We start from the raw sequence: 22,805 nt of genomic DNA on the forward strand, positions 1-22,805 counted from the left end.
CTCTGTTGTCCCGCATCTTTTGATGGAAGATTTGCCTCCGGAATATTCCTGTGGAATATCTCTAGGGATTAGATAAGCAAAATTCTTGTTCTTTGAGAAAAAGTAATTTGGGGGCACCAAAATGTGTCTTTTTAAAAGAAGATTGGGGGTTGACATGTGATGTGAAGGGTCTCCCTCATCAAAGTGACCATGAGGAGGTGAGGACTAGGACAACTATTAGACTCATAGATGTTGACAGCTGGAAGAAATGGAAGAGACATCATCCAGAGAGCTAAGATATTGTGTACTCCCACTTTTCAGTTTCATGGAAGAAAGGAAGAATTCAATGAGGCAGTTTTAGAGATGTTCCTTTCCAGATAGCCAGGATGGCTGAATTCTCCAGCCAGCTGGTCTTTTCCTCCACCAAATGCACAGCTTTGCAGGAACACGTCAGGGGCCTATCTTCCAGCACGTAGCTAGATCAGCAGGGGTCATTATATGGTGAGGACATCCATCCAGATGGAGCAGAGTTTAGGTGTGGCACCAGGACTCGTGGGGGCCACCAGAGAAACCCAAGGAACTGGACAACTCACTCTCCCAGCAGGCTTGGAGCATTGGCTCCAAGGTCAAAAGAAGATTCTTTTGATGTAACAGACCTCTCTATTTCTAGCAGTATTGGCTTATCCTCTTAAACCAGTTTTTAATCAGAAAAAAATATATATATTTTTTAAATAGTCTGAACATTTGCCTGTCTTGGACGTCTTAACATCAGGCATTCAAAGGTCATTTTAATGTAATGATTAAGGTTTATTTCCTCATCCGAACAATAACATGAATCTGTTATTAAACCCAGACCAACATTCATTTAAACTGTCTCACTTCCGTCCTAGATATCATTTATTTTGGAAAGAGCAAATATGTGGTTACTTAAAAATAATATACCAACCAAATGTTAAGAGTGACTGGGTTTTTGTTTGCTTTTTTTTTTTTTTTTACCCTTTGTGTTTATTTATCACATATGAATAATAAAATTTAATACCATAGTACTTACTATGTGCCAGGCACTGTTCTAAATGCTTTATATGCATCTGTTTTTTAATTATTACAATACTCTGAGGTACTATTATCTTTCTTTTCCAAAGGGAGAATATTAATGACATAAACAGTGTTCCAAGGACATGGTTGTTTTCAGCCTTCAGAGGTGATGTCCACACATCAGGTTTTCTGATGGCCTGTTCATTTGCAGAGTGGCAAGTGACTTGTCTTTTACAACACAGTCAATATGGCTCTTCCTCTTCCTTTTCCCTCCCCTCAGCTTCTCCAGGTCTGCCCTAAACTTGACACTACTTACAACTTCTTATTTGAGACTCCCTGAGTTATGTTTGGCAACTTAACTTTTGGTAAAGTTTTCATTTTTATCCTATGAATTTCCTATTCCAACACCACCAGAAGTTAAATCAAGATAAAAGGAGAAGAAAAAGGATAATATAGGAAGTGTTCTGAAATCACCTGGGTTTAAGGCTTCGTAATCATATAAAGTAGAGAAAGTATACTGAATAAGTCAACTGAAAAAATAGATGGTCGGTGAAATTTTTTACTTTTTCCTTGTGTTTCCTCTGTTCTCCCAAGTTGGTTTTACTATTTTATTATATCTTTTCCCAAATACCCAAACCACAATTGTTTTTAATCACTTTGCTGGGCCAACAAAAATGTGTACATTAGAACAAACAAGATTCCTTTTAGATCTTACATAGCAGTTTTTCCCAAAAGTTTTCACTGACAAAGCTTTCCCACAGGTATCTATTCCTGTCTTTGAATCCTCTTGGCACTTACATATACAGATAGTGCCTCACCGCCAAGCCTTTGTTTATTATCTTGGCTTGGAACCCATCTCTAGTCATTTAATTTACATATATCTTAGCTTCAGAACCAGGTTCCCAGGAAAAGAACTATTCTTTTTCTTTGCAGATTCTGCTGTCTTATTTTGTAGGTCAGACAGATTTGTTGAGCTGAATTCAAGAGAGTGCTATATATAAATGACATATTTCCCTGAAGTCTGATTGCTGAGGATAAGAGTACTGAGTTGATTGGGAAACTAGGCCAAGTAGACAAAATCTTACAGCAAGAATAGGAGAAAAGTTGGTGTGGCATGGGCTAGAGTCTGGCATGTCGGAAGATAATCCTAGTTTAGGACAGGAGTCCAGGAAGACTGTCCAGGATTTTGGAAGATGCAGTGATTTTAGAAGATTGGATTTTTGGAAGATGGAGCGGTTTTAGAAGTAAGATTGGATTTTCTCTAAACAAAAGAAAGGACATCCACTGTACCATTTGTGGGCAAGAGTTCAGGAGGAGCATCTGCCCTGCAAATGGCAAGCAAACCAGAGGTGACACCAGAGGTGAAGATGTTCAGAGAAAAGCATCGATGTGGCTGCGTGATTTGGCAGGAGTCTTCAACTGGGCCATTATGACAAAACTGATTCCAGGATCTCACTTTTGTGATTTCAACAACTGTTCATCCGTTCTCTGCAGATTGCCCTTCTTTTCATGAGTGGGAATTTTGACCTTTCATTCGCTTTGTCTTTGGAAGGTCAGAGGGGAGCATTGTTTAAAGGCAATCAGATTCTGCTTGGGAGAGCACCATGTGGAGGAGGCTGAGCTTGGGACACGGCGCCATGGCAGTGATGCGCCTCAGTCTGACTCTTTCAACCTGTTATCTTTTTCTATATATTATTAGCAAGCTGTTTTTATGTCTTCAGAAGTCATTTCTGCCTTTCATTAAGAATGATAGTATAAATTAGCATTTATGTAGGACCTTCCCAACAAGCTGCTAAAAGTCAATACTGAAAAAAGGGTTTGTGCTCTCTCTCTATTTTTAAATAATAGATTTTATTTTTAAAGCAGTTTTAAGTTTCCAGAAAAATTGAACAGAAAGTACAGAGAGTTCTCATATAGCCTCTCTTCCTTTCCATTCCCTTACCTCCTTCCTCCATAGTTTCCCTATTACTAACATCCTGCATTGGTATTGGTATATTTCTTACAACCTATAAGCCAATGTTGATACATTATTATTAACTAAACTCCATAGTTTACATTAGAGGTCTCTCTTTGTGTTGTACATTCTATGGGTTTTGACAAATGTCTAATGAAACATATCCACAACTACAGTGTCAAAACAGAGTAGTTTCACTGCCCTAAAACCTCCTGTGCTCCACCTATCCATCCCTTCTTTTCTCCCCTCTCCCCCCTGCCATTCACTGATATTTTTAGTGTCTCCGTGTTTTTGCCTTCTCCAAAATTTCATATATGTACTTGGAACCATCCACACTGCCTGATATTGACTTCTTTCACTTAGTAATAGGCATTCAAGGTGCCTCTGTATCTTTTTGTAGCTTGATAGCTCATTTCTTCTTATCACTGAATAATATTCTACCGTATGAAATACCAGTTTGGTTATCCATTCACCTTCTGAAGGACATCTTGGTTGCTTCCAAGTTTTAGCAGTTGTCAATAAAGCTGCTGTCAACATCCGTGTGTAGCTTCTTCTCATTTGGAAGCTGAGGGACAGAGGCAAGCCTCCCAGAATTCTGTATCTCCACACTTTCCCTATCTGCCTCGTCGACTGACTGGTCCCTCGTGACTTCCTGATTCCTCACAACTGCTCCTGGTCCTCCTCCAAGCCTACCATGGCAGAGTTAAGGGCATAGTTACATCCAAATTGCCTAATGTCTGATCCCAGACCAGGGAGAAATGAGCCCTAAGTTGTTACCATTGTGGAGAAGAGACAATCTCGACTGAGCTGGAGGAGCCCGTTACCACCAGGGCTTCTGGCCCATGACACTTAGACTTGTGTCCTAGAAGTCACTAGGAGATGCCATTTCTGGTCACATGTCACAGACAGAAAGCTTTCGCCTTCTGAAGCCAATCCCCAGCTGGCTGGATACTCTCCTCATACCCCACCCTAATGCTTTTCCAACTGTTCCCTGCTTTAGCCTCAGGGAAAGTTCTCTGTTCCCTTAAAAAGAGAGGTTCTGATTAATTAGAACTCTCCACTTTAGATTTCTTCCATTGGGTTCTTCTTTGTGTTAAGTTCCTGTCCTCTTGACTCCCACATACATTAAAGCGCATTGGGATTTTCTGTGGAAGTGGCACAAAGTCACAGAGGTGGTCTGTCTCTGCAGACTGCCCTCTCCTCTTTTCATGCTCAATGGTGAAAGGCTGAAAATAGCAGAAGCACCTTGCCTCCCTTATTGCATTTCAAGAAGGGAATTTGCAGGTCCGCCAGCAGCCGAGTGGTCATGTGAAGTTTCAAGACACCTAATCCCACCTCAAGGCACAGTGGTTGGGCTCTCCTGAGATGTTGAGAAGGGGCTTCCCGGCCACTGAAAACCTCCTCTCAGGTCAGCACCTCACTTTGAGCTGCCTGAATATTTCTCAGAAACATTCGCATCGCATGGCTCACCTTTTGAACATTCGCCGAAGAGGATCCACTTTACAGTTTTCTCTTGGTGACTCTTTGGGGGAGTTCACACTCCACACTCCTCTTCAGAGATCTGTTTGTGGAAGAGCTTCTAGTTGGAGAACCCAATCATCATGCTGGTTGTCAGCAAAGTGGGCTTCTTCTGACCGGGCCCATGCAACCTCTCCCCACTTTGTTTAACTGTATGTGAAATGTGGCCAGCTGCACTTCACAGGAGAGCACCCACAACACTGCACATTAACCCGTTAGAGGAGAGGGGACGACACCGTGCCTTTTGACAAGAAGGGGAGGACAGTACGATGTGGGTTTTTGAGACAGCAGTTATGGCAGGAAAGGGAGCAGGAACTGGGGATCCAATGTTGGCAGTCCTGAGGTGGAAGGAGGAAGAGAAAGGGTGAAGAAGCAGTGAGGTGGATTGAGTGGGAGGGTTTAATTATGACGTATTTTGTGCACCGGGATCTCTGAGGACAGAAATAAAGCAGTCTGCTCCCAAGACTGGCTTGGCAATGAAAAACAATTCTCTATTTGTCGTTCAAATAGCAACACTGGGTTTGAGGTGAGAGAAAGCCATTGATTATCCTACTACCAGAGAACTCTTTGAGTCAGCGCTGCCCTGTTTCATAAGGGGCCTGAGCAAGGAAGTAGGCTCTAATATTTGTGCCGTACCCGCCATGTTTTCTGAACCCCCTTCAAGGGGATTTACATACATTACCTCAGTTTAGGCTGTTATCTCTATGTTAAAGCAGAGTCCATGAAAGCAAGAAGGGCTAAGTGACTTGCATAAGGACACATGATTCATAATTTTCAGTCTTCATCCAACTGTTTCCGAAGCCTGTTCTCATGCTGCATAGGAGGTTTAAAGTCCAGCTCTCCTAGTCCCCTACTCCAGACCTTCCTCCCACCAAGAAATGGTCCTCCCCCAGGCAGAAGGAGCTTGAAAATGTTCAATTAGAGATGTATTTCTTTTTTTTTTATTATTATTTATTTTTGGGACAGAGAGAGACAGAGCATGAACGGGGGAGGAGCAGAGAGAGAGGGAGATACAGAATCGGAAACAGGCTCCAGGCTCCGAGCCATCAGCCCAGAGCCCGACGCGGGGCTCGAACTCACGGACCGCGAGATCGTGACCTGGCTGATGTCGGACGCTTAACCGACTGCACCACCCAGGCGCCCCTAGAGATGTATTTCTTTATCTACCACTTTATTCTTTGGCAACTGAGAGGAATGAGCCATTAAAAGGGTTGTCATTAATGCATTCCTTACTGAAAACATATTTAGGAGAAAATTCCCAACAAGGAAATTTTCACTATGTGCATGAGGAGCATGGGGCAGTCAGAAAAGGGACAAGGTGAGAGATTAACACAAAGGAAGATAGAAGACACCCTTGCTTGCTCCTCATTTTTTGTGGGCAGGGTGTGACCTGGGAGAAGCCCTTCCCCTCTTCTCCCTGTCCAGGAAGCAGGGAGGGTAACTGGCTCCTTATCCCCCAAAGGATCAGGGAGTGAGAGGAGGCCAGAGAGAATGTGGCAATAGCAGAGATGGGGGGTGGGGGGATGCGGTAGGGTGGAGACAAAGGGGGAAGTAACTTTTTTAAATAAAAAATGATAAGTGATGAATAGAATGGCTAATCCTGAGGAGCCCTGAGAAGGCCAGACTGCCAAGCAAGGGCCTCTCTTTTTTGCACTTTCCTTTTTCTTTTCTTTTTAATTTTCTTTTCTTTAATTTCGCTGCAGCACGTATAATCAATTACAGCCTGAATTGGGATAAAGGGAGGGGAAGCACTTTAATTCATAAATCAATTTTATACGGTCATCAGTCAGGTTGTGAATGCAAATACCTCTGTCGGTTTAGGTTATTCAGAATTAATTGACTCCCACCGGGCTGGGCTGCAGATGGAGAGGGCCTTTCTCACAGAGTCTCCTTGGACCCAGCATGGGGGCCGACTGCTTCCTCCCTTCCCCCTCAGGCCCTCGACCGCCCCCTCCTCTCCTTTACCCTCTGGGCCCCAAACACGGAGATGATGGGGGTGGGCGTCCAGCAAAGAAGCTGGGTGGATAAGAGCGCAGAGTGTTTGAAGAAGGAAGGGGATACACAGAAAGATGAAAGCCCCCAAACAAACCCTCTTCAGCCCAGGCCCTGCAGAGACACCTTTATGTGATTAGAAATGCTTAGCTTTCAAGGGTCTGCTTTTAAGTTCTCTTGAGCTTCTTAAATAAGAAAGAAAAAAGAAAACAAACAGAAAAGCCAGCCAGAGTCCCTGGGCTGCAGCTGAAGGGATATCATTCAGAAACCACCGAGTGGTTTGTGTGGCCGCCGGATCTGAGCAGCAGAGAGCAGCCCAGGACACAAGGGGGGGAGTGTCTGCAAGGCCCAGCAGGAGTGAGCATGAGGTCCCTGCCCAAGGCACCTTAGGCCAATGGGCTCCCTTGATGGCCCTGCACCATGCTCAGGGTAGGGATGGGATGAATCATGGTGGAGGAAGGATTGACAGAAGCTTCTTAACTGGGCAACACCTTGTTTCCTAAGTTGGGGTCTTCGATCACGGGAGTTCATTCTAGTTTGGAAAAGACACACACCCATACATTCAGCATATCCTGTCTTCTACTTTTCCACTTTTTACCCTCAGCTGAATATACCGCTAGTTGTGTTGCTCCAAATCAGATTTAGTGGATTTCAATGCCAGCCCCTACGTTAGATTCACCCAGGGACTTTTTTATTTTGCTTTTTGTTAATGCCACTGTCCGGTTCCACTTCTAAAACTTCCACTTTCTTTGGCTCTAGGAGAGCTCCAGGAATTGGTGTTTTTTAGCAGAGCTGCAAGTGAGTCCAATGTGAAGTTAGCATTGGAACCACCAAAGTGTCTAGAACTCCCCAGTCCTGGCTTCCGGCCACACCCTGACAGTGTTTCTCAAAGTCTGGTGCATTAGAATTGCATAGAATTGATAAGAATTGATAAGAATTGATAAGAAAAAAGAACAAAGTAGTATTTGAAATTATACATGTATAAGAAATTGCATAGAATTGCATAGAATTGATAAGAATTGATAAGAAAAAAGAACAAAGTAGTATTTGAAATTATACATGTTGCAGATTCTCTGCTCTCCTCTAGACACATTGTACAATAGAATCACTGAAAATATATATATATATATATATATATATATATAACTTACACAAACTCTCAGTAAGTGTAGGAACCCCAACTGAGGCAAAGCACCAAGATGTTTGAACTGTCTTGATTTAAAATCAAATCCTAGCCTGCCTGTTATGCATCATATTTTGCCTTGACTTAATAGTTGCCTATTTGTGGATTTTGCCAGAGAGATTTCCTGAGACACCAAAACCCAAATCTAGAAGCAAAAGGAAGGGAATTATTTGAGGACATGATCTTAAAGGTTGCATGTTCCAAAACACGGATTGTTAATTCAGGTTGAACCTCTAAAAAAATCAGTGGCAAAATTCTTAAGCCATTTTAAACAGAACTCAAATAATAAGCCCCTGGTCTTTAACACAGTAGTTTGTATGCAAATGAGCCATATTCATTTATCTTAAAAGGCTAAGAGGAATTCTTGGAAATCCTCCTTTAGTCATTCATTTGTATTACCATGTGTTATTGAAGGCAATAAAACTGCCTTTCTTTAAAAATTTCAGCCTTCTTTCCCAAGTCAGACTTCCTCTCCCAAAAGTCTGAAGGTCTTAATGGAGATTAAATGTGTGCTTTCTCCTGCTGTACTTAGCCAGCAGTAAAGAGAAATTTGGGGAGGGGAGATTCAGAATGAAAGAGCACCTTGTTTGCAAAGCCCCATGTTTCTAAGGTAGAAGACATCCATTAGGAAAAAAATATCCTAAGACCATTAAAGCAGTATGGCAGAGTGATTAAATACACAAGCTTCAGTCAATACTGCTCAGCTCTGAAACTCGGCTTCACCACTTACATTAGGCAAGATGTGTAACCTCTCTGTGCTTCAGTTACTTCTTTAAAATGGGAATATCAACAGTAGCTACCTCAGAGGGTTGTTGTGAGGGCTAAAGGACATAAAAGCATCTAAAAAGCTAAGCAGAAAGCAAGCTCAGTAATTGGTAGCACTTACTGTGACTGAGGGAAACTGGCTGAGTGGCTTCTGAAGAGTGTCAGTGGGCCTGGTGGAATGATGGGGTCTCCCCAGTGGCATCAGCATCTCCTGGGAACTTGTTAGAAAGGCAAAATCGCAGGACCCACTGAAGAACTACTGAACAGAGACTCAGAGTGCAGGACTCAGCACCCCGTGTCTTAATAAGCCTTCCAGGTGATTCTGAACCATGCTTAAATTGGAGAACCACAGGGTGGGTAGGCAGGCTGGAGGCTTACTTAGCAAACAGAAGTTTTTTTAGGGTCAAGCTTTTTAGGGTCTTACTTTTGTGGTAAAGGAAGAAATAGGACTTCCTTGTCTATAGAGGAAACTGAGACAAAGATATCTCACACTATTGTGAGTTTGGGAGGAAAGGCAATTTAGAGGGACTGCAGTCAGAGAGTCTAACCAAAGGATGAGAATCTCTCAGGAGCCCTGAGGCCTGGAGCAGGGACAGCATCTCAGACCTCACAAGCACAGACTGCCTTCTCTCCCTCACACCCCCACCCCTCCCCAGGCTCCAGGGCCCAGGACCTCCAGCCCCATCTCACTCTGGGATGCCAGCAGATCGCACCACCCCACTGGGGCGCCAGGTGAGAGCGGCAGAGATGTCTAAGGCTCTAGGCTTGTGCAAAGAGGGAGGCGCTGCCAGGAAAAGGTTCACAGAAGAGCACTCAGCTGCTTTGAGATGCCAGAAGGGTGTCTTCTTCCTAGTGCTCTCCTTCTCCCAAAATAAGGTTCCCAGAGAGCCAGAAATAGGCAATGGGGATGGTGGTTTGGAGCGGTGAGAACAGAGGGATTTGGAAGTCATCTATATAAAGGCACTTTTTTAAGTATTAAAAATACAAGCAGAGAGAAAGCAAAGTCGGGGGGCTTCGGAGAGAAACAACATATTCAGATCTACAAGAGGGCCACAGAAGGAAAAGGACACACAAGGAGGAGCTCAAGAGAGTGGCTGAAATGCTCCCTTAAAGATTTCTACTCCTTTCCACAAACAAGAATTGAGCAAATACCAGGTGCCAGCTACTCTGTTAGAGAGAAATGCAGAAGAGGAAATCCCTGCCCTCAAGGAGACTTGAAAGAAATACAGGAGAAATGGAAGAATTTTGCACATTCCTCCTAAAGTGACATCTGAAGAAACAAAAAGAACAAAACAACTCCCAAAGTTTCTTTAAATACTTGACTCAAATTTGAGATGTGGGGTTCAGCAAACAGTGGTAATGCAAATTATCCACTCCCAACCCCCTCCTTTACATGCACACGCACATGTGCATGTGCATACCCACCGACACACACACACACACACACACACACACACACACACACACACACCCACACTCTTCAGCAGCAATCATGTCCTTGGCCAGCTGGCTAACAAAGGACAGACCTAGCTGCTGCTGGCCCTGCCACTGTATTCTGATCTTGATCAGAAAAGAATTAGAAGTTAATTAAAGAAACAAATCTGAGAGTGTCTGGTACAGAAGCCAACTCCAACCTACCCTCCTTTCAATGAGGTAGGGGTATAGGAATCTGACAAACACAGATTTCATTTCCTGTGAAATGCACTAGGGTTTAGAAAGTAAGAGGGAAGCAGGATTTGGACAAGTACATTTGGGTTTTATCACACAGGACACATAAAACCTTTTTGTGGTGTTTATCAAGAGCCAGGGCCCCCTGGGTTCACCCATCCTTGACACGCACATGCATTCTCAGTCTGAGCTTGGCCCTCCATGCCCCCACTTGGGACTGCCTCTTCCCTGGGGGAGAGAAGTCAAAGCAACCTTGTTGTGATGTTTGATGGCTGGGACTTAGGTCACATGGCTCCCAAGATATCTGTCCCAGTGGTGACTTTCTCAGGTCATTGTCCAACTTTCAAACTTTCTCTAAATGTGAGTGTGTCAGTTATTAGGTGAAGGCAAGGGAACTCTAAAAGGGGCCCTTTTGTTACTCTTCCTACATCAGCTCCTTCGTCCCCCCAGGTGCTCCGAATCTGCTCACTTTGCCCCCTGAAGGAAGAAATGAGCTCCGAGTCCCTCTCAGGCTTCCTCTGATACTTATTTCCCAGCTGAGCTCCAAACAGCCTAATGAATTTTTCAGAAAGACCACAGCTGGCTTGTCAGGGCCCAGGTAACAATATTAAAAATAATCAAGAGAGGAATAATCCCAGAAGCCCTCGGGTGTTGTTTTCACAAAGATTTTTTTCTGGGCATCCTTACATGCTCAGGGTTATTCTTGTTTCCTTTCTCTTATCCTTCTTGGCCATTTTCCTCTGCCTCTTCTTTTCTCTCTGTACTGCTCCCCAAAGCATAAACTATGTGTCTATGATCCTGAACAAAGTTAATTCCAAACTTTTTTTTTTTTTTTTAAAGAACATTCTTTAGACAAAACACAACCCTGGCTGCAGCTGGAGACTGCTGGGATTTCTGTGCCTTGTTTTAATGCATGGCCCCTTTCATGAAACCCGGGAGAGTTCATGGAGGTGGGGGTGGAGGAAGAAGAGGAGGAGGGGGAAGGGAGGCGTGAACCTTTACACCCAAAGTGGGACTTCAGAAGAATTTACGGCCGTCTTTTCTGGAGACCGTTAAGATTTTATTACCCCAGTACCAGCAGTTACAATGCTCCATGGAGCTCAGAGCTAAGCTCAGGCCAAGGATCCTCCAGCCTGCTGAAGCTGGAGAGAGGCCAAGTCTCCTGCAAAGTTCACTTCAGAAAAAGAGAGGGAGCCAGCTCCAGTGGGAGGTGGGTCGGAGGAAAGATAGAAGCCCAGAAAGTAAGTCAGGCGTTATAAAGTCACAACCCAGGCTCTGCAGTCAAACAGAGCTGGCTGTGAGTGACTTTCCATTATTTACTAGCTTATGATATTAAACAAGCGGTTTAACTACTCTAAGGCTGGGGGTTCCCCTCCGTAAACTGGGGATAATAGCAGCACCTACCTTATTGGATTGCTGTGAGGATTAAATAAGGTAACGCCTGTAAAGAGTTTAGTACAGTGTCCAGTTCACGGTAAGTGCTGTTATTTTATATTACTATAATTACAAATAACAGCATTGCAGGAAGGGAGAGGCCACCGAGTCGAGTTCTTATGTTCTTAAATGTCAGCGTGTATGGAGAAGAGACCTACTTTCTTTCTTAGCTCTGAACAGTCCCCTCCATGGTAACTCACCGGCCCAAGCCTGCTGGGTATGTGGAGTGTGAGGGGAAAGGCTAGGAAAAAGGAAACGTGAAAGAAAAAAGATGATACAGTCAAAAGAGGTTTCTGGGGGCAAAAACCGACAAAAGACATGCAAAAGAAAACTAAGTGAAAGAAAAGAAAATGGAAATTGCTAAAGATGGAAACAGGTTCTGCTGCTGGACATAGACTGAATGGGAAATGTGGATGTGAGGGGTACGAGTCTGGAAACGCGTGGGGTTGGTTTGGCGGCCAGACCTCCTTTTGGGAGGTGATGACTCCCAAAAGCCATGAGCCTGTGGGTATTTGAAGGACCTAAGCAGCAGAGTAGAGCTTTCTGCAGAACATAGAACTCCTCTGCATCCTAGCTGTCAACCACAGTTCCTGACTGTGATTGACAAGTCGCTGGCGGATGACCCACCCCTACCTGCCATGCTCTCACGCCTGTGCACTCTATTGTAACCCTGAAGACTTTTGCTCCCTAAGGTAAAGTTTTACACTTTGTGCTGTGGAGCCTCTGTGACAAAAGGTGGGCTTACGTTATCCCATGCCCAGAGCTAGGTAAGGGGTCAACAAGTGTTTGTTGAGTGAAGGGGTAATGTTGTATAGTTAAGGCAGACCTACATACAAGCAAGCCTGTAAGATGCCAAAGTCTACAAGGTTTCTTTCTAGCGGCAATGGCATGTTCTGGAATTGGAATAGTGGTGAGAGTTGTACAACCTTGTGTACATACTGAAACCTGCTGAATTGTACACATTAAAATGGTGAATTTTGTCATATCTCCATCAAATAAATAGAAAACATAAGCTCTCGCCTTGGAGAAGCAAACCGTTATGACGAGCACTTCCCTTCCAATGTACTAATGGCAGGTCCTCTTCCCATCTCTTTGCTCCTTCTCAGAACATAAGGACAAAACAATTACCTTAAAAAGCCTTTATCAAGTCTTTCTTGGATTTTCACATTCTCTTGAAGTCTAAGTCAGACCAACAATGGTCAGATCTCAGAAATGAGGCAGCCAAGTAGGAAGGGCTCAGATTCCTCTTGAACATGTCTCTAGGAGCTGTGAAAACTTTTCATGCTTGAATGTCCTGAGGAAGAGAATCACTTCCCTAGTGAACCTCCTCACATGATCCCAGCCACCAGATTATCAAGCATCAGAGAAATTCTAGGAAACTGATGGCAGTATTACCTGATTTTGAGTTCTGCTGGTCTTGAAGGGCTCTTATGGCACACCTTCTTTTCCCTGACAGTCAAGGGCATTCAAATGAGCAGAAAGAGTTTTTCAGATGGGACAAAGGAGAAAGACAAAATCTAGCAGTAGATTCTCCTTCTTTTCCAACTTCCGTGTCCACTGAGAACCTACTTCCCCACACATTCCCCACACATTCCTAGACGCACATAGAAAACTTCTTAGTGTTCGACAGTATTGTTTTCTGTGGACACTTCCGTCTCGTGAGATTGCGTGGTTAAGGATTTCATGTGGCTCTTAGTTTAGTAGCTTGTTTAGTATTGGTGAAGGAAACTGCTAAATCTTAAGCTACCATTTAATACCTCAGTAACAGACTGCTTAAACAAATAGCATTTCAGGTGTGGGGGCTGGTGTCTACTCTGTTCCTAAAAAAAAACAAGAGAGAATGAGTCGATCCATTTCTGCATTCTGCCCTAAGGTTTGGGTCAAATGCCCGGTCTCCAAGAAAAACTGGGAAAGCAGGTTATATTGTTTCATGTTCCTTCTCCAGCATCCTATCCTGAGCAGAATAAAAATGTGAAAAAGTAAAATGTTACTTATTCAACCCTAATCTTGAACTAAACAAGCATTAAAAGCTTCATTCATTCAGAGGCTTTCCTTGAATTGAGAGGCAGAAACCTCATTGCCCTTTGCAGTTTCTGAAAAGCTCCCCCAACCCAGTCCTTCTGTAATAACTTGTCATACTCACTGAGAATCTCCGTTACCAAACCTACCAAACAAAATTTAATCTTGACCCTTGGTTCCCAGCTTTGTCACTACTAAGGTGCCCATTCCTATATTCTTGCAATGATGTCATCATCAGCCAACCAGAGCCCGAAATCTTCTTGTGCTATCAGTGCTAACAACTGAATTGCTTGGTGCATAATCAGTTGGAGAGTTTGTTGGAAGTTAAATGTATGGTTCCTTTTAAGCTTTTAAAGTCATTGGAGAAAAGCTTTTTGAGTCACATTTTTACCTTTGAGGATCCCCATCTCCACAATTTGGGAGCTGGAGACCAGATGATGCATGAGACCCTTCCCAGCGTCAAAATTCTCCAAGTCTAGAAAATTGAGGGTGAATGAGTAAGTCCTGAATTACTTGGATTTGCCCCTCCTTTCAGCCCCCCCTGAATATTCTCCCTGAAAAGCAGAGCTGCCGCTGGCTGGACTGCCCACTTAGGACCAGCTATTCCTGGCCTCAGAGTTGGGGGAAACAATGCAAAACCGAAGAAATGGTCATTATTTGGATTTAAATCCTGGTTGTTAACTTGCACCCAATGTCTTTGGTCTAGAAATTTAAGGGAAACAGTTTTTCCTGACTTTTCCAACAAGACTTTGTAAATATAGGAGATGGGGAGAAAGATTGTTATCTACTGTGCGCAAGATATTAAATCAAAAAACACATGAACCGGGACACCTGGGTGGCTCAGTCGGTTAAGCGTCGGATTTTGACACAGGTCATGATCTTGGCTCAGGTCGTGATCTGACAGTTGTGAGTTTGAACCCTGCGTCGGGCTCTGTGCTGACAGCTCAGAGTCTGGAGCCTGCTTCAGATTCTGTGTCTCCCTCTCTGCCCTCTCCTGCTCACACACTCTCCTTCAAAAATAAATAAGCATTAAACACACACACACACACACACACACACACACACACACACACACACATGAACTCAGAGGGACTCTAGAGTCTCCTTACACAGTAACCCTGCAGGCTGTAACCCTGAAGGCTTTGCTCCCTAAGGTAAAGATGGACACTGTGCAGTGGAGCCTCTGCGACAAAGGGTAGGAAGAGCTAAAATTGAAGAGATAGGGAAAGGAAGGGGAAGAAAGAAGACACCCAGAAACCTGGAGATTCTATAGCTTCTTTCTCCAGTCCCTGTCCTCTTGTGAGGGGGCAGACACCCAGCTCCCAGCCACCCTCCCCTCCTATCTCTTAATGTTTACCACCGCGAGTGGCAAACCTTTATTGTTCAACCTCCATTAGCGCAAAATCTGGAGCAGTGCCCTTTGCTGTGAGAAAATGGCCCTTCTCACTGTGGCCAGCAGGGTCGCAGAGACCGTCTCCAGTCTCAGCAAGCTTGCCGCGTGGCTCCCCTTGTCCAGTTTTACTAAAATGTTTACTTTGCCACTGTCTAATTTTTTTCAACGTTTTTTATTTATTTTTGGGACAGAGAGAGACAGAGCATGAACGGGGGAGGGGCAGAGAGAGAGGGAGACACAGAATCGGAAACAGGCTCCAGGCTCTGAGCCATCAGCCCAGAGCCTGACGCGGGGCTCGAACTCACGGACCGCGAGATCGTGACCTGGCTGAAGTCGGACGCTTAACCGACTGCGCCACCCAGGCGCCCCAGCCACTGTCTAATTTTTAAAGACCAAGATACATTTTTTTTTTTTTACCTCAAATCTAGGAGCGTTTCCTCATTTGTGGGGCGGGGGGAGATACTTCTTCAGCATATTCATAAGTGATCTAATGGATTCACTCAGAGAATTTATTCTCCTCTTCGGAATCTCAGGGGAAGACATTTCTGGCAGCCACAGTTTGTATCGTTTTCATTGAGCCTCCCTAGGCCTCTCTCTTACTTCCCAGGGCATCTTAAGCATTGTACTTCCTTTCCTTAATGCTCCTTCTAGAAAATGCTTCATGTTTCAGGTTGAGCATGTTCCTAATACACGAGTGTGTGAGACTTTCTGGGAAGTTAACCCGTTTCCCGGCAGCCCCCAGCAGAGGCTTTGTATATTATTTGCTTATTGCTTTGATTCTGTACTGTTCTTCCAGAGAAATTGGGAAACCATCCAAAGAATTTCTGGAAATTAAGCATTGCTGAAACACTGGTTTTTATTCTTTATCATCATTGCCCTTATCATTTATATCTCTTTATAAACAAATAATCAAATAGACTTCCAGTATTACAGCAGCGAGACGGCTTGCTGTTTTCCACATTTATTGACAGTGTCCTGGAGCAAACCCAAGCTTACCGTCCTTGGACTTTAAGGAAGTAAATGACACTCAGGACATTGAACCTTTCCCTTCAACTCCTATCCTGGGCAGCATCTTTAAACACAAAGATGAAGGGCGAGTGGAAATGACTCGTGAGCCCTGTGCTCGTGTGACAGGCTGTGCCCTGTGCCTGTGCCTGTGCCTATCAGGGATTCTCACCACAACCCCCTGAAGCTGATGTTAGTACACACGTTCACACTTTGTTATCCACAGCTGCTCTGAGTTAACCACTTTATCATCTTTAGTCTGTGCAAAGCTCCCCCGTTCATTTGTTGATTCCCTCTATCCCCAGAGCTGCTCGTATGTCACTGCCACAGCCCGTAGGCAACATGTTCAATACGTTTTTGAAGATATTTTAGCAGGGGTGCCTGGGTCCAACTCTTAGTTTAGGCTCAGGTCATGATCTCACGGTTCATGGGTTCAAGCCTCATATCTTGTTCTGCGTTGACAGTGGGGAGCCTGCTTAGGATTCTGTCTCTCTGTCTCTCTCTCTCTCTCTCTTTCTGTTCTTCCCTCACTTGCTCTCTCCCTGCCTCTGTCTCCTCTCTCAAAATAAATAAAACTTAAAAAAAGATATTTTCGCAAAAGAGATTAACCTGTGCACGTGTTTTTATTTACATAAATGGATTCTAAAACAACATGTTTTTCCACATTTTAATCTCTGACATCAGGATGCACCTTGCAATCAATGGTCTCTCACAGCTTAATTGGCAGAGATTGTACTCTCTTAGTCAAAGCATAAAATATTGGTGCAAAGTACAATAAATGGTAGTTAGATTTGAGAGAGACGTGGTATATATCGCATCCTATTTCCTCCCTCCCCTCCCCCTCCCAGGGTGTCAGTTTAAGAGCATGCATTTTGTCATGTACTCCTGTCAACCGACACTTCTAGTTGCAGCCTGGCACTCCAGTGTGGGCCTCTGTCATACTTTATCAATGCTCCCCCAAAGACTGCCAGGTTGGCCCCGACTCCCTGACACCACAGACAGCACTGGAATAAACTTCCTGTGTATGTCCCCTATGGAATATTGTAAGTGTTTCACATGGGACAATACCTCTAGGAGTAAAATTGCTGGCTCCTAAGTTTCTAAATGTTAATTTGACTCAGTAGTTCTAGATTGCTCTCCAAAATGGCTGCATTGTCCACATTCCCCCAGCAGCGTATGAAGGTATTCCGTGCCCACGTCTCTGCCAACACTTGGCATTATCCAGCTTCCTCATTTTACATATGAGAAAAGAGAAGTTTGTATGTGTGGATTCTCTTCCCTTTTATCAACAGGGCATAGATGTAGTTAGTGGCACCAATGCCTGGACCATGCCAAGACACCATAGGTGAACCATGTGAATTCTTAATCTGTATTTCTTCCATCATTTAAGAATGTTCCTTAGCCTCTCTTGGCATCTGTGTTCTTGTTCCTTAATGTGAGTAGTATTTGATGATGTCCAGGGCTCTTTCCAAAGCTATAATTCTCCAACTGTGAATACTTATCATTAGCAATTGCCCCTGATGGCATCTAAATGCCAAGATGCTGGAAATGGGCTATTCTTTGTACCTTTTCATCTCAGTGACCAGAGAACCTAATGAATAACCAAGGAACCACACTCAATGTTGTCTTCTTTCATACGAACCACCTCTCCCAGTCTCCTCCCACCCTCACATGAGACAATGCCCAGAAATAAGAGATACGGTACTCAGTATACTTTTGCAAAGCCCAAGAGTGTGATAGGTTAAGTTCTGTTCCAGCCTGAAAACTGTTACCTTCCCTGTTCTGATGAGGGATATATCTTCATCTTCATCAAGGTGAAGTCAATTCACAGAAATGACATCACTCCAACAGGGAGAAGCCAAAGGTCTCTCCTCAGCCATTTCTTGAATAAGGCTGGAGAAGTGCGAGATGAAGTTGGGAGTTGCTCTGAGAGCTTTTATGGCTAAATGCTCACTCCCCACTTATTTTTCTCTCCACTGGATGAGCTTCTGCAGACGTGCTGGCTTACAGCCACTGTCTGAAAGGGTCATTAGTCCATGTCCGTCTATAGCAGCCTCACAGGGATTCACTTCTGACAGCTCCCTAAGGAAGACCAGCCCTTCTTGGGCCTCACAGATGACAGTTTGGCAGTAGGTTTCCACCAGCAGTCTCCACATTGACACCTATCCGCTTCTTCCCATGTCACATCCATGTCAGGTTTCCCAATCTCAGAGACCTTGGAGAAACTATATTTTTGGCTGAGTTCCAGCTCCCGCTTATCAAGAGATGAAGGACACCACTTACTGCAGAGGGAAGTTCCGGGGACCAAGTATCTCAGGTCCTACGCTCAGGTCCTCAGAGCTGGTATCTCTTCTGTGCGTCCTCTTTTGCCCAAACAGCTCCACTTTGAACACCCAGTATACCCATGTATCCCTGTGCTTTAAAGGGCAAGGTAGGAATTGTTTACTGAGGGCTGCTCAACTAGGCGTTCATGCATGTGCCGTCTCATGTAATTTGAACATCTTGTTCTCCTAAACAAAGGACACTCAACTGGCTGTTTTGCCCTTGCCTTTTGCATGAGCTGTCCCATGGGCCCCTTTGCAAGCAGCAGGATTCAATCTTCTCCCCTGGATAGCCAAGTTGGGAGATTTATTTTGCTATGCTATGGCCCAAGTTTGCTTATTGGGAAGAGCTGCTTAGCCATTTGCCTCAGCTCTGCTGGGACCTGGATGGGAAATCTAGTATCAGCCCACATGGAATATTGCTTTGGCTTAGCTGCAGGATTATGGTTCAGAGTTCCAACACTCTTGTCTTCACTTACTCCACAGGGTCATTGCTGGGACACAAGGGGCCCTGCGCCACTCAGGCTGGTAGGGGAATACTCTGGTCTGGGGCTTACTGCTTCTCCTTTAAACGGTAAGTAATAACATGGTTAGCAGAAAAAGCAGTGCTATTGTTGTTGATCACACCAACTGACATAAATGAATATTATAACCAGCCTCACAGCAGTCCATCCCAGGTTTTTTTTTTTTCTTAACCAGAAGAGTTTTAAGAAAAAAACAATTTATGATGTTTAGAGCTCTTTTTTTTAGATGCAAAAAAATTGCATATGAGAGATTGTGGACTTAATTCATGAAAAAAAAAGAAACATACTAGGCCTTTGGCACCAGAAGGCTATAGATTCAAATCCCATCAGGCTGATTTGGGGGAGTTGCCTAACTGCTCTAAGGTTCAGTCTCCTCATCTGTAAAAATGAAGATTACCATGACTACCTTGCAGCTTTATCTGGAAGATTAAATGAGACATGGCATGTGTAGCACCTGGCTGGCACAGGAGAAGTAGAAAGGCAAGAAAAGGATATGTGGAGACATGCGGGGATGAACTGGAAACATGAAATATTGGGAGAAACAAGAAACTTAGATTTGGGGAGGGCGTAGAGCTAGAGTGGAAAGCCTTACCCTGGGAGCGGGAAGTAGTGAGAGAAAGAAGAGTGTGAAAGATGGACTCTTGATGGTAGGCTGTGATTTTTCAAGGTCCCAGAGAAGGCTGGAGCCTCTAAAGCAGTTGTCTTGAGCTATAGCAAGAAGCTTGCTCTCTGGAGCTAAAGGATGGTGCAAGGTTCAGCCAGAAAAGTTGCGAACCAGCCTGGGGATACTGTTTATTGGGTATCAGGATGTCTCAAGCATCAAGTGAGTTTTCCCACTAAGAACACCAGACTATCACTCACCTGCATACGTGTCCACCCCATGATTTAATTTCACTTGAAGCCAAGTAACTAAATTCCCCCCAAGAGAACTGAGAAATTACAACAGCCGTTACGTGGTGCCTGCTTACCCAGAGTGCCAGGCTCCGGGCTGGGGCATCTTACCTCCGTCACTTCCTTAAATGCTCACAATGCTGTGAGGGCAGTATTATTTTCCATATACTAAAATGGGGACACTGAGGCCCAGAGGGGATAAATGATTGCCCAAGTTCACAGAGCTAGTAAGTGGTGGAACTGGAATTCACTTCCAAGTCTGACTGAATGCAAGAGCCACTACAATATCTTACTTCCTGCTGGTAACGAAAATTGTCAGTCATAGCTTTTGTATGAGAAATCCCTAACCCCTTGGATATATTTTTTAAGTTTATTTATTTATTTTGAGAGAGACAGTGTGAGTACCAGCAGGGGAGGGGCAGAGAGAGTGAGAGAGAGAGACTACCAAGCAGGCTCTATGCCATCAGCACAGAGCCCTATACAGGGCTCAAACTCATAAACCATGAGATCATGACCTGAGCAGAAACCAAGAGTCAGAAGCTTAACTGACTGAGCCACCAGGAGCCCCACCCCTCAGATATTTTTATGGGAGGCGACAGCAATGGAGCTTTTGTGGGAAGGACCTTGGGTCCCCTTTGCTGCAGTCCCTCCTTTAGCCATGTCCCAGACTCATGCCAACACCCCCTAGGTAGGGCAGGCCCAGAGCCAGGAACCCGCAACCCTGTGAAATGTGAAATCTGTGAAAATGTTTTAATGTATTTTAAAACCACAAGAAAAAATGAACATAATGCATACTAACGGGGTTATAAAGGGTAACTTGTAATAATTTCATATGGAAGAAGGGGCACATGTAGGCAAAAGTACCTGGGGCCCATGAAAATCACATGTGGCCCTGCCGGCTTTCTTAAATAATCTGGAAAGCTTAGGGTGTATAATTGCGATCCTTGCATAGCATCGCCTCCTGTCTCATTCATTTGGATAGTTATATCATTCTAGAAATCCTTAAGTAGGAAACATATGCTTCTCTTGGCAGGCTGTTCTCTTTGGCTGACATAAATGTTGATACAAATATGTCCTAATACTCTGATATACAAATGTGAACAGATACTTAAACTCCAGATACACAAGCTATATCCAAGAACTGTGTACCCCTACTTGTCCCTGGGTGTAAATTCACAACCACCAGGGCAGCCCTAGGAACTTCACAGTACACATATTCACCAACACACACACACACACACACACACACACACACACACATGCGCGTGCGCACACACACACACACACACACACACACACACTTCAACAATAAGACAAATAGACAAAGAGCCAAGAAGATCTAATTACCATCCCATGAACAGCTAAAAAGAGGAAAATCCCAGATTTGGAGCCAATCTGCGGTAGGTAAATAAAGGGGCAAGAAGGGGTGGGAAAAAGGATAAAGCTGTGCAAATTGAGTCAATGCATTGGTTTTTTTTTTTTTTTTCAAGGTCCAAGACCAGAGTGCTCATTAATGATGGCTCTCAGGGCTTCCTCAATTAAGCATCCCCTGCTCTTTGAGGGGTTCCAGATCTACACAACCCAGCAATAACATCAGATTTGAGAACGAAGTCGGGGGTTGAGAGGAGGGGAGCAGGTCAAAGCTTTGTGAGTGGCTCCATGGTTAAATGCAAGTTCAGCTGAAAAGCCTTAGAAGAAGCTATCTCATTAATTGGACCCTTTCACCTCTGTCCTTTCCATTCTGCCCAGTTATCCCTCCACAGAATGTACCCAGGCAGAACAGTTGAAAGAAAAGGGATTATCTGCCCTATTCTCCAAAGCCAAGTTATTTTTGGTTAATTGGGGGTAAAAATGTGAGGCAACCCCTGGGCAAAGATACCTTCAAGTCCTGCCTGTTTGGAATCAAATCCCAAACCCATACTAATAAGAAGATGTGTACTCGTAAGGGGACCTGGGGCCTCAGTGTGTTTTCCTGTAATATTTATTTAACTACAGTGTTGGGAGATTCAGGTCCACTGATTCTTTCCATGAAGATACAATGCCACCTATTGAAATAATAATAATAGAAGTAATTGATAACAATGATCTCATTTAATCCTCAGGGCTCCATGAATTAGGTATTGTTAATACAAAGAAGGAATTTTACAGACAAGGAGACTGGACCTTGGAGATGTTACATAATATACCCAAGTTCTTATGAGTAGTACATTGCTCAGATGCAGTGTTAAGTCAGATCTGTTACTGTGGTGTAATTTACATTATGGTTTCTTCCTCATTGTTATTCATCACTTAGGGTTTTTGTTTTTGTTTTTGTTTTGCTTCCAAATTTTAACTACTGGAAATAATTTGACAATGTACATTTTGTGCATAAAGCTTTTCTCTTTTTTAAAAAAAATTTAATGTTTTATTTATTTTAGAGAAAGAGAGACAGAAAGACAGAGTGTGAGCAGGTGAAGGGCAGAGAGAGGGAAACGTAGAATCCAAAGCAGGCTCCAAGCTCTGAGCAGGCTCCAAGCTCTGAGCTGTCAGCACAGAGCCCAGCGCGGGGTCGAACTCACTGACGGTGAGATCATGACCCAAGCCAAAGTGAGACGCTCAACCGACTGAGCTACCCAGACACCCATCTCTTATTTTTGATTATGTTCCTAAAATAAATTCACAAGTAAGGTGTCTGCATCAAATGGTTTAAATATTTTTTGTTCTCACTCTGTATTACCAAATTACATTTTTAAAAGTTTTGCTAATTTACGCAGAGACGTCACCATACAAATGCCCTACTTTTCTCAGATTCTTTCCAACAGAGTGAATTTGCTGATGAGATTTGGCTGCACTCTGGCTACTATTCCATGTTCAGTGTTAAAGATTTTCTGGAATTTCATTTCACTGGCTAGAAGCATGGCAGACTGTGAGCATGCTGGGTTATAAGGAGCCTCATGAAGGTCCATTACCTCTTACCCCTTTCCCACCTATTGGCCAATATCTGTAATTCTACCTCTAAGGATGCATCCTTTTGGCTTAAGTCTTAGAGTTTTTCTGAACGACCTTGAAAGGTGTTACTTTTAAATGGCTATCATCCATTTTTATTCTGTTGTGAAGATGAGGAACCACATTATTTTGAGGAGGA

General features: G+C 43.9%; 1 protein-coding gene across 4 annotated transcripts in view; it reads left to right on the top strand.

The window, feature by feature from the left end:
- Nucleotides 1-22,805, top strand: part of GTPBP8 (GTP binding protein 8 (putative)) — a 149,373-nt gene that overhangs the window by 91,073 nt on the left and 35,495 nt on the right. For all 4 annotated transcript variants that reach the window (XR_006585061.1, XR_006585062.1, XR_006585063.1 and 1 more), the window contains exon 6: nucleotides 18,753-18,840. The gene's annotated coding sequence lies outside the window, so the exon portion shown is untranslated. The remainder of the gene's footprint in view (nucleotides 1-18,752; nucleotides 18,841-22,805) is intronic.

Source organism: Felis catus, chromosome C2 (assembly GCF_018350175.1).
Source record: "Felis catus isolate Fca126 chromosome C2, F.catus_Fca126_mat1.0, whole genome shotgun sequence".
Taxonomy (NCBI): Eukaryota; Metazoa; Chordata; class Mammalia; order Carnivora; family Felidae; genus Felis; species Felis catus.